Source organism: Cynara cardunculus, assembly GCF_001531365.2.
Source record: "Cynara cardunculus var. scolymus isolate 2C chromosome LG 8, CcrdV1, whole genome shotgun sequence".
In the NCBI taxonomy this organism is placed as follows: domain Eukaryota; kingdom Viridiplantae; phylum Streptophyta; class Magnoliopsida; order Asterales; family Asteraceae; genus Cynara; species Cynara cardunculus.
Genome location: NC_037535.1, coordinates 16,667,243 through 16,685,899, shown reverse-complemented (window position 1 = coordinate 16,685,899; position 18,657 = coordinate 16,667,243). Strand labels below are relative to the sequence as shown.

The following is an 18,657-nucleotide window of genomic DNA, read 5'->3' as shown; positions in this document are numbered from 1 at the left end:
TTTGTTTTTGAATGGGTGGGAAAAGGAAGGAAATGAAAAGAAAGAAATATTCTTTCATGTCCTTGAAGAGGAGAAAAAGTAAGAGAAATATGTTATTTTTACTAATATACCCCCTTAAAACGAAGACTAATATACCATGGTTAACACTTACTGGACAAATTGTTATATATGATACCCTTTTTTGGCAAAATAAAATCTTACCTATCAAGTAAGTGATAGATAGTGTTGAATTTTACCGATAAATACTGACCCATTGTCTTTTTTATTTAACTAGAATAGTAATCGCGCAATACAGCGAGACACATCTCGATTTTAATGTTCTATTTTATTATTTTTCTCTGTCGATATTATAATACGATTTTATGTGTTTTTAAGAAAACAATAATGATTTTATTTTTGAATAAAATATAAATTTGAAGATATCATAAACTTTTGAAAAAAATATATCAATATTAATATCAAATAAACTATTTAAAAGTTCTCATTTTTTATGTAATTTATTTAATTTATTTTTTATTATAATTTAATTTAAGTTTAATAATGGAATAATTTATTTTTGATATTAAATAATATAATATTTTATAAAGATAATAATTAAATATTCTGTTAGAACTCAGGGATTATCCTAATTATATTTTAGATTTTTTATATTTAAAATGAGATGTTTATCCCGTATTTGATTATGTTTATCTGCAGTTAGTTATACGAATTCAGATATAGACAATTTACTTACAATCTTGAGTTTTAAGTAATATGCACTAATAAATAGTATTTTATGCATAAAAAATGATTTTTAAAATTTTTTATCAAATACTTTATAATATGATATTGGTTTAAATTTTTGATATAGAAGTGTTGGCATTTGCCATTATAAATAAAAAGAAAAGCTCAGAAGCGCTGCTATATGTTCTGATATATCAGAATAGTTGCGAAGGACCCATCCAACACATGGAGCGCATTTATCATCACAGCTTTGCACCAGCCGGGAATCGAACCCGGGTCTGTACCGTGGCAGGGTACTATTCTACCACTAGACCACTGGTGCTTTTTATTTATTACCACCAACTTCATTTTATTCTACTACTTCTCTGCTTTGCAAGGATAATACCCTAAATCACATATCTAGCCTAAAGAAGATTGGTACAAGGTAAGAAGTCAACTAGTAGTATGAAAAATACTATTACTGACAACCCGAATCTTGCGGTACAAAACTTGGCCAACAAGTTTGTACTCACCAACTCTCTTACTTCTAAACTTAGTATGAGAACATGTGATCATGTCAGCCTAAACAACTACAAGGAACCATGTGAAATGGTACTTGGTTTGCTATACTATTTCCTCGACACCAATTTTTCAAGAAATTTTTCAGCAATGTAAAATGGAAAAAGAAACTAGTGATCTATATTACAGTACTCGAAAGTCGGGTGAATCTATCGCAACTACTTCAACCGTTTCAACTCATAGATAATCGGTGTGAAAAAGGGTGGTATCCAGACAGCGATATAAGCATACAAACAAGGATTGTGAAGACTTTCTATTTCAAACCAAGTGAGCCCCTAAAAGGCATGTGACGATAGTTATGAATTATACTTGGATAATGATCATATACAAGTCCTTGATGAGGAAGATGATTGGTCGAAAGAAATTTAAGACTATTTTATCCACGATCGATTACCTGACGACAAACTTGAAGCTCAAAAAATCTGATTCAAACCGTTTCGATACGTAATGACCGCAGGAACATTATATCAACGATCCTCTACAGGGTTGAATCTTCAATGTGTCTGTGGACGATGAACACAATAAATCCTTAAGGATATGCATTCTAGAGAATGTGGCAACCACAGAGGTGGTCGAAGTTTAGCCAATGGAATCTCACGACAAGGGTACTATTGGCCTACATTAAAGCACGATGTGATTAAATTCATACAAAATGGAGACACATGTTAAAGACATTCAGGTACGATACATCGACCCTCTGAAATATTACATCTTACACTCATCCCATGGATATTCATGAGATGGGGGATGGACATAGTGAAAAAATTACCCCCAACACGAGGGCAAAAAGGTATTTTTATTGGCCCTTACAGATTATTTCTCTAAATGTATCGAAGCTGCCGCTTTTTCCCAAGTTCGAGATAAATTGTATGTGATGGCGGGTCGTAGTTCATCAGTGATAAAACTCGTCATTTTGATGATGAGCGATGCATTAAATTAATAACTTCGACACCACGATATCCACAGTCGAAATGGATTAGTTGAATCCAACAATAAAATCATCATAAGTTCTTTGAAAAATATATTGAAAACAACAAAAGGTAGATGGGTCGAAGAACTCCCGTCAGTTGTATGGGCCAATGCACAACCCCACGATCATCGATAGGACAAACTCCTTTTTGCCTCATTTATGGATGTGAAGCAGTTTATTCCTTGATACCGGTCGCATGACATACCTCCGCTGATCATAACTTGGTCGACCTAAGCTATAACCTCGATGCTCTCGAAGAACTTAGAAAATCGGAATTTCTCAAAATGGCTACTACTCTTGGCCGAATTGGTGTTACAACCCAAGAGGGTACGCACTTTCTTTGGTTGATGAGGGCTCGAAGCTAGTGATGCTTTTTATTTGGTTGCCTTTTTGTTTTTGTGATGTTTGTTTTTTGATTTTGTTTTATGCGTCTTGCAGAAAGATGTTTATATATATCTCCTTCAACTTTTGTTTTGACGGTTATATATATAGGCGAAGGATCGTGTAATAAGGGAAGTTATTGTGAGAAGCATAAAAAGAGATCTAAACCCTTGATCACTTTTAATCTCATGCCCATCCATAAATTGTACTTTAGAAGAAAATTGATCTGATGCATCTCGATGCACCTCATTGGTGTTGACATTCAATTAGGATTGATTTCAAGGGTAGATATCTCTTCTTACGTTAATTTCAAGAGTGGATATCTCTACTTACACTTCTCACCATAACTTCCCTTCTCACGGAACTCAACCCTATATATATAGGGTTGGGTTCCGGTAAGAATGAAAGTCACGGTCAAAAGGGTAAGAACATATTTATACTCTTGGATCAATCTTAACTAAAAATAAACCCTAATAAGATGCATCAGATCAATTTCCATGAAAAGCGCAATTCATAGGGTGGGGGTGAGAATAAAAGTGATCAAGGGACCTGATCATCTCTCACCTTAACTCTTATTCTCACACGACCTATTTATATATATAGGAGCTAGTTCTTTTGTAACCAAGCCATTGGTGTTAATTATTCTTGACCATTAATCTTTAAAATCTACAGACTAAATTGAGTGATGAAATTTTTTATTAATTGTAAAAACATATGTGTCAAACAAAGGTGAACACAAATAATTAAAGTTGAGTATATTTATATGGGGAGGTTCAGGATAAAACCCAAAAAAATAATAATTGAGTAACACACTGATAACCACTCATTTAGACGTTATGCACATGTATCCACAAATAATTAAACTTGTTTCTTGGTATTTATGCACGTGTGCATGTTATTCACATGTTCATACCGGACAAATTGTTTCAAAATTACTTGTATACACATGTGGATACCTTCTAGATGAACGGTTAATATGGTGTTCCTCAGCTTTTTTATTTTTTTGTTGTTTTCCCTTAACCTAACCCAATATATAAAAGTGTGTGTGTGTGTGTATATATATAGGATTGTCACTTTGAGAAATTCTCTAAATCGTGAGATCTCTGAGAACAAGTGCAACATGTGATATTTCGTATGATTTTTCTTTCATTTATGGTTATAGTTTAATGTATTGATTAACATATATTTGTTTCATAGTGTGTTTGTTTTACATGTATTTGGTTCACAATTTGAACCTTTTTTGCATTGTGAAACAAAATATATTTTAACTAATACATGAAATATTTTACTTAGATTGAAAGAAAAATGTGAAACAAAACCTTAAAGGTAGAAGTGTGCATGGATTTTACAAATTTTAAAGTTCTCAAATTATCGAGTCCCAATATATATATATATATGGGCCTAATCAAATGAAAACTAATTAGTTTGTGGTAACCGTGAGGTCCAATCTCAACCACAAATCAATAGATAAATTAGAAAATTTATAATTTTGATAATTTTTAATTAAAATTTTAATGCGAGGACATTTTAGGTATTTTATCTCCTTTCTGCTCTCTTCTCTCTCCGTCTCCCGGCCTCCATCCCCCGGCCTCCGGCCACTGTCCTTCAGCCACTGTTCTCCGGTGATACCACAGTGGTATCACACTGTATCTTATATGTGATTGGGCATCACACTGAGGTCGTTTGTGTGGTCGGTCGGATATGTAACACAGTGGTATCATAATACATCTTATATGTGCTTGAGTATCACACTGTGGTATCACCGGAGGCCGGAAGACGGGGACGGAGAGAGAAGAGAAGAGAGGAGAGAGGAGAGAAAATACCTAAAATGTCATTGCATTACAAAATTTATAATTAAAAATTACCAAAATTATAAATTTCCTAATTTATCTATTGATTTGTGGTTGAGATTGGATCTCACGGTTACCACAAACTACTCAGTTCTCCCTTGAATAGGCCTATATATATATATATATATATATAGGGGCAGGTTCAAATGAAAACCATGCCATTCTAAAAAACCGTGTAAACCAAAATCGACCAATAGGAAAATTCCATTCTTTTTAATTAAATTTAATCAATAAGGTCAYTTTGGTCATTTTCATTATTTTTTTCATAAATAAGGAAGTTATTAAGGAATATTAAATAAGGAAATTTAATAATGGAAATTATATAAATGGAATGATTTAAAGATTTTAATATTTTATAATATTAAAAATTGATTTGTTTTTTTTTATTCAATGAAGCTGGAAACATTCATGAAGATTTTATCTTGTTATGTAATGAATGAATGATTTGATGTTCATTGTATCAAAAATTAGTGGTTATGAACCTGTTTCAAATGAAAAGGTTTTAAAATGAAAAAGTTTCATATTACCATAGCATAATATATTAATGTTCATATGAAAATGTTTCATTACGAAGAAACGGTTGCATATTATATTAAATGTATAATGAAAAGGTTTCATAATGATGAAGCATGTTCATAATGAAACTGTTTCATAATGAAAAGGTTCATATGGGGCAAATTTCATGAAACTGTTTCATAATGAAAAGGTTCATATGGGGTAAATTTCATGAAACTGTTTCATAATGAAAATGTTCATATGGGGCAAATTTCATGAAACTGTTTCATAATGAAAAGGTTCATAATGATGAAGCATGTTCATGATCTAATACTCTAGGCATATTGTCCAAATTAATACTCTAGGCATATTGTCCAAATTAATACTCTAGGCATATTATCCACTTTAATGAAAAGGTTTCATGAAACTGTTTCATAATGAAAATGTTCATAATGATGAATCATGTTCATATGAGTGGAATAAGGAAAATGAACTATTGATGCAACGGTTTCATCAAACGTTTCAAAATAGTTGAAAAATCGAAATAATATAATCTCTCTACTTCCTAATGAAAATATTGTAATGAATAGTTTCATAAACAAAGTTCAAAAAACAATGGTCATGAAACTGTTTCAATGTGAAAATGTTTCATTGTAAAATGGTTTATTTGCTCCGTCTATGCATATTATACGTGTTAATGAAATAGGTGCTTTGTGATTGAAGTTTCATGGTTATCCTTGTTGCTTTGTGATTGAATGTACATCTAGGTTTATGGTGATCCATGTTGCTTTGTGATTGAAGTTGATCCGTTTAGTTGGTAGAATGAAAATTAAACAGGTGCGTAATGTATTGTGTTCTTTTATGAAATAAATATATAATGAAACGGGTGCATGTTATATTTTGTTCTTTATGGAATTAATGTTAATGTGAAAATGTTTCATTATAAAATGGTTCATTGATGTTGTATTAATGTTAACTTTTGTTTATGGAATTAATGATCTATTGATGTTAACTTTTGTTTATGGAATTAATGTTATATTGATGTTAACTTTTGTTTATGGAATTAATTTTATATTGATGTTAACTTTTGTTTACCAATTTGCCCTTATCATTGAAATAAAATAATTTTTTAATATTTTTTAATTTTTAATTTCCTAAAATAAAGTAAATTAATCTTAGCCATTTATCAAGAAAATGGACGGATGAGATTGGTTTACACGGTTTACACAAATGGGACAAGTTTTTATTTGAACGCTCCTCTCTCTCTCTCTCTCTCTATATATATATATATATATATATATATATATATTGAAACCGCAAAAACAAGAAACCGAAGAGCACCTTAATGAACATTGATTACCATTTACCTCTAATACAACGATTACTAAAATTAGCAATTTTTAACACTTTATAGAAATGAAAAAGGGTAAGATTGTACATTTCAATAATGAATAATCATTTCTATTTATTAAAACCATTAAATAAAGAAAAGTTGCCACAATCTATGAAAATTTCATTTATCCACTAAAAGATCTACAAAAAATTTACATAACTGATTACCTCATTCCATTTCTGTGAATGAATCTGTTGGTCTCAAACGCATCTACAAGAGTTTTATGGGTAACAGTTTGTAGAGGACTCTCGCCTCACCCTCCCGTTTGACTTATGACATTATCGACTTGCTTTTCAATCTAAGCGATTTCATAACCATAAAGAAAGACCTCTCTTTTGGGATCGGAGGGATGAATACAAACATACAATTTTCACTTTTTATATTTATTTATTGATAAAAGAAGATCAATATAGAATTTACAGATTGTTGCGGAAAATGATAAAGTTAAGACCTAATCTAAACAATCTAATAAACATATAATTTGCATAGAAATAGATAAGAACAAGAGAGAAGAGAGTTAGAAGGAGAAGAAAGTGCTTGCTAAGGAGAGGAGTCTTCTCAGCTATTTATATCCATTGCATTTAATGTAAGTCAGAGGGTACAAGCCATGTGGAAAATTTCTGGTGGAGAGCTTGTCCTTTGTCTGCAGGTATGTAGGTTTTTGACCGCATATGAATAGTTTTCTTTCACAAAGTTGGTAAGCATGTTTGGAGACAATAAAATAACTTTTATGTGCGAGGTATAGAGTTGTCCTTTTTGTGTAAGAGGATAAGATACAAGCTAATCTTTTAGAGCAAAATTCATTTGATTGTTGACACTGATGCATCTTAAAAGATTCTTCAGTGTTCGCTAAGTCTTGGTCAAATTTCACTCTTTGATTTAGACATTCTTGTTATTACTGAATCCAGTTCAGATCATGAACTGTTATGTCTCTGTCTTTAGCTACTTCTTTAACATCGCTGAAGGTTCATTTGGTGTGAGTTTTGTTTTTTGAAAAATACTTGTTCTTTGAGAAGTTACAATATATGTTTAGGGATCACTGTACAGACTCAGAGATGATCGCTGAAACTGAACAGAAGTAGAACAAGCATATTTCACTAAGTATGGAGGATTATCATCAAATCATGGAGAGAGTTTGGATCAAAAGATTCATTGTTTCATCACCTTTCGATTCTAAGGTGCATGCGCATGTGAATGAATCACCGTATTCATCGTTTTCCGATTTCTTGGATGCATGCACATCTCAACGAATCACTGTATTCATCTTCTTTCAATTTTTGAGCTGCATATACATGTGAAGGAGTCATTGTAATCACCATCCTTCATTTTCTAGGTTGAAAAAAAATGCACATGTGAATGAGTCGATGTACTCAAATTCTTCATTTCTATGTTGCGTGCACATGTGAATGAATCAATATACTCAATGTCTTTCAATTTCTAAGATGCACATGGATTCGAAGATGTAAGCTTTAAAACCATTACCTATGAACATGTGCATAAAACCAAGAAATTAAACATATTTTGAAAACATGAACTGCTGATTAATGTTACTTATGCACATATGCATGAAATCCAGGAAAAAACAATTGAATAGTGTTATGTATGCAGATGTGCATAAACCTAAGAAAAAGAGTATTTAAATATTGTAACTTATGCACATGTTAAGGTTTGTTAACATTTTCATGGTTATGTGTTACCATCAATTAATTAAGATTGCAGGTTAAGATGTGGTAATATGTTCATGTTAATATATGTTAAGATTGTATGAGTAACATATATTCATGAATGTTCAAAGTTGTTACTGTGTGTTAATGTATACTAAGGTTGAATATTTTATACATGTTCAGATAGTTTCAAGTATGTTAACACATTTCATGTTAATTTATGTTAAGGTAGCTTCATGTCCGACCCAAATCATTACAAAAATCCAATTGTGCCCATCCAAACAATTGTTAGTGAATGCTCAAAACCAAATCATATGATGATAGTAATTTTTAGTTTTGTTTCATGAAATTAATAAATAAATAAAAGGGTTTGCCCATTTTATGTTGTCAATATTATATTCTATATTTAATTATTCATAATAAATAACCTTAGAATAATGTATTATAAATGTCTCAATTTAAATATTATTTTGGGTTTAAGTTTGAAGTAATATGATAATAACTAGAATATGTAGGGATTCATATAGAGATATTGAATCTGCACATGGGTACAAGATAGAGATTTTTTTATATCGGACATGACTTACTATGAGAACACTGCATTGGATGTAATGTGAGTGTCATACGTGTTTCTTATGTGGTCAATGTACATGTAATTTTATGACTTGAGAACATGGAATTTATTGTGTGTGAGTAAAGTATTTTGATATTTATTCTAATCATTCAGTAACTGAGTGACAGAATAATTGTTGAGTATTTTATATATCATATGGTAGAACTAACATGTATCGAGATATGATTTGTCTCACCTCTATGACAGGAGTGATGTCTTTGGCCCCCTTAATAAATATATATTAAGAAAATGCATGCATGCTCAGATAATTGATATGAGATATCATGATCTGTTTTATCCGTATATTAGAGAATCAAGAAACCAGAGATTGGACATAACAAGAATGACACATTCAATGTCTCGTGTTTAATCTAGACATCAAGGACAAAAAAATTAAATGTGTAAACTAAAATTGACTACAAAACGGTAATTTGTTGTATCACCGATTCTCGTCATTTGGGTGGCAATGATGTATTGCTAGATACCGCTCATCGTCTATAAATATAAATACGAGATTTATATTTATTACCAACATGTTGAGAACCCATCGGGTTACACGTTTTGAACATATTTGAATAAGAAGTTTCAATAATTAAAATGTTTAATTATTATATCTGATTGTATTGATTTAATCTGATTGAATAAAAATCAGATATTATTTATGTTGGACATAAATTTTTGTTGACTATAGATGGTCTTCAAAAAAAGAGTGATGGTGTATGCTACTCTTACACTCAAACAATGTGTAGAGATGGTGGTGGTCTTAGGCCATACTTCCATGACCATATATATGTATGGCATTTTATGCAAGTAAGTTGATCTTACAATTTTCTCTCTAGAAATCACCAATAACATATGCTCCATTTTCTTTTTATGCTTTGAAACCGTGACTAGCATCACGAAAAGGCAAAGGACTTAGATTGTTCGCATGGATACCGCGGAAGCATCAAGTCTTGTTAATTGTAGTGATTCAAAGTCTTTCTAACTGTGAGGTATAATTTCGAAACACCCGATTTATTCCGGTTCGTATGGGTTCTTCGAGGGTTACGATTTTATTTTCTATTGTGCTTGAGATCCCGTAACCCAACAACTGTTGATTCCAACGCGCAATCTCATTCAAGGGAAATTGAGGGGCCCTATGGATCTTAACACTACAACAAAAGACATCTCTTAGAACACCGATCAATGTCCTAAAAACTTGTTTAATTAGATTCTTAAAGTTACAATACCAAAATATGGATATCCTATTTAAAGGCGTTACAATAAGTTGTAAAGACAAAATTAGGCATGTAAGACGTTTTTGTAATTATGAAACAAACTCAAGTGTCTTATAAAATGTTTTCTGTAACCTTGAAAGTGTCCTAATAGAGTATATATAACATGGTATGCTTTTAATGTGGTTATAAAATATGTTTACCGACTGTTACATTTAAAAACGCATATCAACGTCCAATTACTACAAACAAATGACTTTTACCCAGAAAAATCACCCAAGAAAATTTCACCGGCGAATCACCCAGAAAATACCAATGGCTCAGTAGAATCCAATGTTCTCCGAGAAAATACCAACGGTTTACCCATAGAGTACATGGGTAATCTGTCACTGATTTGAAATACCCACCAACAATTTATCCACCAACTTTTATAATGGTTTTGTGATGAATCACCCTTTAGTCGATGGATTTCCCAAGAAAAGTTTCTAGGCAAAAGTCTTACATTTAGTAGTGAACAAGTGGTTTTATTGAACATCATAATGTAATAAGACCTACAAGTTAAGTATTGTCCTATTAACTCTTTCTATACGAAACTTTTGGAACTCGTTTGATTAGACTTTATACTAATAAGACGTTGTATTAGGTTAATAGGGTCTACACATTTAGTGTTGTTTCATATTTTATCAATAAGGACACATTATCTAAAATATAGGACGTCTTTCTTAAAAGGGTTTTATAAACCAATTTTTTTTTGTAGTATACAAAACCCAATCGGAATCAATATATATATATATATATATGTATGTATGTATGTATGTTGAGAGAGAGAGAGAGATAAGGAGGATCTTGTAAGAAACAAAATAATTTGTGAGAAGGTGAAAAGGAATATGAGTCACCGATTAAATAAAACATTATTTGATTAAATTAAAAAAAGATAGCCTTACGTATAACCATTGTGATAATCCCCAGTAAATAAGGATTGAGTTTGTTTTCCAAACTGGTTTATAATAATCCTTAATAAACCGATTTCATCACAAAGCCAAATCTATAACAACTTGATTATGAGTTTTTATCACATATGATAATTTGTTCGATGATCATATCAATTATATGTGATAACTGTAGATATTTTTATTAATAATATGTGATTATATATATTTATATTTATAGATATTTTTGTGATGCAAAGACTATCACATGTGATAATATGTACTTATGCAGACGTATATTATCATGTGATATGTGCATCATATGTGATAAGTAATATATCATATGTTAAACGAAAATAATCACAAATGATACAAAACGTGGATCCGGAAAAAAAATGATGAAAAATATCATGAATTGATTGTGGATATCACATGTAATATTTGATGAAAATTGTGTGGGGTTTTTTTATTTATCAAAAGTACATCTAATTTTTTTATAAAACTTCTAATAAAAAGAAGTCAAATCAATGAAGTGAACAGYCCAACCTCTTTGTTTGAAGGTTTGTTTCATTTATGAATTAATGAACATTAAAAAAGAATCTAAGAGATATAACGAGATTTTAAAGAAATTTAAATAGTGTTTTTGTTACAATTATATCATTAACAAAATATTTGATCAAACTCAAAAAAAATCTCCTAATTTCTAAATTATTTTCCATTTTTATTTATAATATGTTTAATTGTGGGATTATGTGATTTATATTGCTTCTTATCTTTTAGCAAATTGACCGCCTTCTTGTTTCATATATATATATATATATATATATATATATATATAATGAGAACAATAATTAAATAAGAGAATACAAAAACGGTCAAATCACGTACAAATCACATGTGATTTTACATTGAGCATCAACAAAAGGGTGTGCAGGCAACACGCGACCTCAAGTTGCGCCAAAGTCTTGTGAATCACATGTGATTTTATACATGATTTTAGTTTAAAGATACAAAATCACATGTGATTCGAGCGTTTTCTTATTTCGTTTAAAATCAGTTCACGGTTGTTCCCGAAACGTGGTATTCAAATTCTACCTTGAAAACATAAAATCCCCTTACCATTCTTTATCAGGGTTGAAATTATTCCACCAACTCTTTCTGCCTTGAAATTTTCTTCTTTGACATCTTCATCTTGACATCTAAGGATTTTATTATGAAGGTCGGGAGTTTGGTTTGTTCTTAACGCAAGGGCTTTAATTGTTCCATTTTTTTTCCTTCGATTAAGCGTGTCAGCCACTACATTTGCCTTTCCAGGAAAGTAAAGGATTTCACAATCATAGTCGTTCACCAATTCAATCCACCATTTTTGCAGCATATTTAGTTCATTCTGATTAAACAAATGTTGAAGGCTTTTACGGTCAGTAAAAATCTGACATTTGGTTCCCAACAAATAATTGCCTCCAAATTTTCAATGCAAAAACAACAGCTGCAAGCTCCATGCCATGAGTCGGGTACTGTTTCTCGTGATCTTTTAACTATGTGAAAGCATAAGCAATAACTTTCCCTCTCTGCATCAACACACACCCCATACCCAACTTTGAAGAATCACTGTATACCACAAAATCTTTAGACCCATCTGATAACGACAATATCGGAGCACTGCATAGACGGTCTTTCAACAACTGGAAAGCTTTACTCTGATCTTCTTCCCACTCATACTTTACACTTTTCCTTGTTAACTCAGTCAATGGTGCAACAATACGTGAAAGTCTTGAATGAACTTCCGATAATACCCTGCCACACCCAAGAAGCTACGAATCTTTGTGGGGGTTCTTGGTACATCCCATTGTTCAATAGCATCCATCTTTACAGGATCTACTTTTACCTCTGCCTCAGAAACAACATGATCCAAGAACTGGACTTCCCTCAACCAAAACTTACACTTGGATAACTTGGCATATAACTTTTCTTTCTTCAAAAGTTCAAGAATTAAACGAAGATGCTCGGCATGCTCCTCTTTAGATCTTGAGTATATAAGAATGTCATCGATAAATATAATAACAAATTTATCAAGATATTCATTACATACTCATTTCATTAAATCCATAAATATCGGTGGAGCATTTGTTAAACCGAACGACATGACCAAGAACTCATGGTGTCCATATCTAGTTCAGAACGCTGTTTTGGCAATGTCTTCGTCTCTTACTTTCAAGTGATGATATTCTGACTGTAAATCGATCTTGGAAATAACTTGCTCCAACTAATTGATCAAACAAATCATCGATTCTTGGTAAAAACATATTTATTCTTTATTGTTCAGCTTATTTAGTTCCCGATAATCAATGCACATCCTTATTGACCCATCCTTCTTTTTAACAAATAACACCAGAGCACCCCAAGGAGAAGTACTCAATTTGATGAAAGCCTTGTGAAGCAATTCTTTCAATTGGGTCATTAACTCTTTTAATTATGAAGATGCCAGATGATATGGAGCTTTAGCCACTGGTACTGTCCCAGGCGTTAAATTAATTATGAATTCTATGGATCGATCAGGTGGTAAACTCGTCAGACCTTCTGGAAACACTTCGAAATATTCACAAACAATAGGAATAGACTCTTGTTTACCCTTTTCTTTCTTTGAATCGACCACAAAAGCTATAAAACTTTGACATCCCTTCTGAACACATTTTCTGGCTTTCATGACAAATATCAGGCTATTATGAGGATCCCGTCGGTCACCATAAATCACAATCGGCCCTTTCCCCGATAAATCAATACTAATTATTTTTTTGTTGCACACAATACTGTCCTTATTCTCTTCTAACCAATCCATGCCCACCACAACATCAAACTCTCTCATCGGTATTGGAAACAGACGAATTGGTAACCCACACCCCTCAATTTCAATTCAACAATTATCAAAAACACGGGTAACAGATATTTGACTATTATTAGTAGTATCAACTACTATAGTATAGTCAAGGGGCATATAATTCACATATAGACACCCAAAAAATAGAGATGATACAAATGAATAATTAGCATCAAATAACACCTTGGCATATACGGAGTTGATAAGAAAGGTACTTGTTACCACATTAGGGGTTTCATCTACCTCTCCTTTTGGCATCTGAAAAGATCGTCCCCTTACCCTATCCGGTTCACCTCTTTGGATGTTGAATCCCCCCGTGTACTCGGAGTATTTCCACCCAAAGTCAACCTTGGAGCTTTTAACTCGAAAAAAATCTGGTCTAATATGATCGAGGGAATTACAATGAAAACATCTTTAAGGAACCATCAATTTCTAGACAAGTGCCCCGGCTTTCCACATATGTAACACTTCCTCTATTCAAAATTACAGTCACCCTGATGAACACAATGACATCTTTGGCACGGTCTTTCACCAAATTGTTGGGCAGGATGATTCCCTGTCTTACAAATTTTGGTCTTCTGTATTCAGTCGAAGACCCTTCCCATTTTCTTATATATCACCTTCTCCTCCCATGCCTGTTCTTGTTTCTTTTCGTTGTCTCTACAACATCTATTACCAGTGAAAATGTAGAGGGATTTATAAAAATCATGAATTCTCGTATTGAAGGCTTTAACCCCTAGATGTACCTGTCAACTTTACGATATTCTGAAGAAATATAATGTACCGCAAATCGAGAGGCTCAATAAACTTTTCAGTATACTCCCGAACCATATGATTACCTTATTCTAGATCCAATAATTCCTCTTCTAACTGTCTGACAACTACTTTTGGATAGAACTACTCCCTAAATCGGTCAACAAATTCCAACCAGGACATTGTTTGCAAAACATTAGGTCTTGATGATGATTCATTGTCCCACCAGTACAGAGCATTTGACTTCAACACTGATACATAAAATCTATCTCTATCTTCATATGAACACTTACTAGTAAGAATACAGATTATATCTCCCTCAACCAGCACATTGCCTTCACTTGGTCTCTTTCTCTAGAGAATGTTGGGGGTTTACAGGTTAGAAACATTTTGATGTCACCCCTTTAGTGTTTGTAGATTGAATTAGTGGAATTATTTCGACCCTTTCTATTTCTATCCTGGTCGGCACTCCCAGAATAGATGTCACAACATTTTTTTAGCTTACTCATTTCTTGTGCTAACATGTCCCGAGTAACATACTCAGGTGGTTTTACTGGTTCTTGATTTATGTTCTCTTGAATTGATTCACCCTCATCTAGATGAAGTTCAGGTTAACTGTTTCTTCCTCTCCCACAACCCTTCCATGGCCCCTCCCTCTGCCTCTACCTGCTACCTGCTGGTAAATTTGTAGGAATATTTTCAAGTCAATTCTTCCTTTCATCCGGGATGATAAGAGCGATCCTTTCAGACCTTCGCAAATGACTGACCATCTGTAAATTTTTAAAATTCAATATTTACATAATCACATTCTCAAATATAATAAGGTATCCAAGTACAAATATATACTTGTAATTTGAATTTACCTTACATACGCTAGGGACCCTTATTTTATGCAAATAATACAGTTTAAGTCTAGGTATCATGCTGAATATCTAAATCCCTTAAACTCTGGCTCTGATAGCAAACTTGTAACATCCCAGGATCACATTTGTATAAAAACATATATCTTCGTATATCAAGAAATATAACTTACATAGTCGGTACCAAACTCTCTCCAAAAGCTATATTACAAAATAGCTAACAACTTTTTCCACAAAATCTCTACACAATACATGAATACATAGCAAGTATTCAGATACAAAAGGAGAATATGCTAGCCCAATAACCCATGCAAGCATATTATAACACTTCACAATTTCCCCTTCCCCTTGTCCTCTGGTTGAGCCTAACTTGTAATGCACATTTTTGAATCACAAAATGAAGGTTAGACCTTGAGGTCTAGTGAAAAATCCCTTTGATGCAATTACATGGTCAATAATCAACAAATCACATTTATGAATTCATATTTGTAATAATAACAAATATATATCATTTTGATATAGCATACCACATTTATTGCATCCAAATACCCAATAACTTGATAAACACATTATGGGTAAAATTTGTCGCATCATATAAAATTTATACAAATTCCTCGCATCACATGGATGAGCCAAACCCATGTCCTCGCAACACACTGGTGCGAGAATTTAAAATTATCGTATCATATTGTGCGATAACCCAACTTCTCGCATTATATAGCTGCGATAAAATCAACTTATTGCATCCCAAGGATGCGACAAAACTCTTCCCTCGCATCACAAGGATGCAATAACCACACTTCATCGCATCACAGAGATGCAATAACTCTAAGTTATCACATCACACATATGCGACAACCCAAGTTATCAAGGATGCAATAATTATGAACACTTGATTAAAAACCCAGATTTTTATAACTTGATGATTATGCCACCCCTATCCTTGTATACACCTCTCACTCATATGCCACCCTTGTAATCCAAAATACACCTTTCTTTGAGATGTCACCTTTATTTCCACACATGATATAATCACAACAAAAACCCACAATTTTTTCAATTATGGCATCAAACAGTTTTATAACAGCATCTCATATAAAGAACCATACGGTTCCATATACCCAATTTCCAAATGAGGAAAACTTATAAAAATTTAAACTAACCTTTATATAATTCACGTAGAAGAAGATGAAAATAACAATAATCAACCACGTAGAAACCACATAGTCAAATTTGTTCTCCTTACGTTTTCTGTTTGCTTACATCAAAGAGCACATACACACACTGGATTGCTTACCCAAACTTCTCTCACTTTTTGATGAGATAAAATCTCATCATAAATAAATCATTTAATAAAAAAGGTGGTGATGTTAAAAGAATAAGCACATAAACAAATTTAACCCTTAGTTTACCATCATCTTTCAAAAATAATCCTAAGCTTTATAACCAAATAACCCGGTTATCACATGTGATTCTTATATGAACTATATAGTTAATTAGTTCATATATGAATTAGTTAATTAGTTTATATGTGAATCACACGATTTCATATGTGAATTACACAGGTTCACATATGAACATATAGTTCATATGTGAATCATATGGGTTCACATATGCACTTATTTTTTTGTTGCCTATTTGTAAAAGTTACGAAACTACCATTTTATCTTCCGCATACTATGCGAGGAATTATTCGCTGCTTCATAGTCAAAGCTGCAAATCTTGACTAGATGAAGGGCTAGGATCACTTATCTACTTCTCAAATGAACCTGTGACTATATCATGGCTTCAGGTGAGAAGGAAAGTTATGATGAAAAATGAAATTATAGTGAGAAACGTAAGAAGAGATCTCCATTCTTGGATCGATCGTAATTGAGTGTCAGCACTAACGAGGTGCACCGAAATGTATCAGATCATTTCTCTTCTAAAAGGCAATTTATGGGTGAGTATGAGATTAAAATTGATTAAGGTTCTGATCACTTCTTATCCTTCTCACCTTAACTATTCTTCTCACACGATCATTTGCCTATGTGTGTATATATATACACACACACAAAAATAGAGGAAGGATCATACGAGAAGTTAAACATTTTGCAAGAAGGCGAAAAGTTTCAAGAACATATATGATTACACTCATTTGGGTGTGTTTAATCATATATGATTAAGTGTCTATGTGTTGTTAACGCAACATGTGTTTAATCATATAAGATTAAGCTTGTGTATAATGCGGGCAATCATATATGTCTATTTAAACTTCTCGCATCCTCGTAAAATGTTTAACTTCTCGTTTGAACTTGCCCCTATATATATGGGACCTTCATTTGAAACCTATAAAATTATGATAACCTTGAGAATCGATTTACATGTTAATCAAGTAAATAGTATTAACTTTGTTAACCGATATGAGCCTTTCATTTATTTAATCAACGATTATAATTAAATGAGATATTATAATCTGATTTAAAAGGAAACAAATTTAATGGTAATTGATTAAGGGTATTTCTGAAACAAATTATTTTTAATTTTCTAAGATATTCATATTTATTTTTGAAAGGTAATCAATAATAATATTTAAATAAACTTGTAAGATAATAGTATTTTATTTTTAGAAAATAATCAATAATAACATTAAAAAAAATTAATTGTAAATCAGGAAGTTCATAGGACAAATTAAAAGGTGAAACAACGATTTTTGTTTAAATTCATAGATGAAACTGAAGTTCATAGGTGAAACCAGAAAGTAAAACAATGATTTTTGTTAAAAGTTCATAGTGAAACCAGATAATTAAAGTTCATAAGTGAAATTAAAAAGTGAAACAAGATTTTCGTTTAAAGTTCATAGATGAAACCAGAAAATGAAACAATGATTTTTGTTTAAAGTTTATAGGTGAAAAAAAAAGGTGATTACAATAAGTAAGGAAATTTAAACTTTATAGGTGAAATTAGAAATTTATAAGTGAAACAATTAAATGAATTAGATAATTAAGAAATGTGATAATTAATTGAATAAGATATTTAGGGAATGTAGTATCAATAATGACAAAGACGAAAATGTCCTGGTTAATAAAGTTTGTACAATGTATTTTATTAACAAAAGAAGGGGATTCTATGTATATATGCATATATATATATATATATACACGCACACATACATAAAAGATCTTCTTTTAAGAATCCGTAAAATTGTAATAGCCTTGAGAATTTGTGCATCATATGTTATTTCATATGAATTGTTTTCATCTAAGACCATATTTTAGAATATTAATAACATATATTTATTTCACATGTGGTCGGTTCACAATATGAATCTTTTTGACGTGTTTGTGAAACACAAAATACACGTGAAAAAGTTATATATATATATATATATATATATATA

The 18,657-nt window shown here is 31.8% G+C and overlaps 2 non-coding genes across 2 annotated transcripts; both read right to left on the bottom strand.

Moving 5' to 3' along the window:
* Nucleotides 1-884: 884 nt before the first annotated feature.
* On the bottom strand, nucleotides 885-974 carry LOC112517510. The gene has a single exon (XR_003069704.1). It is a non-coding gene; the product is annotated as a small nucleolar RNA snoR114 (small nucleolar RNA).
* On the bottom strand, nucleotides 975-1,045 carry TRNAG-GCC. The gene has a single exon. It is a non-coding gene; the product is annotated as a tRNA-Gly (tRNA).
* Between the last annotated feature and the right edge of the window lie 17,612 nt (nucleotides 1,046-18,657).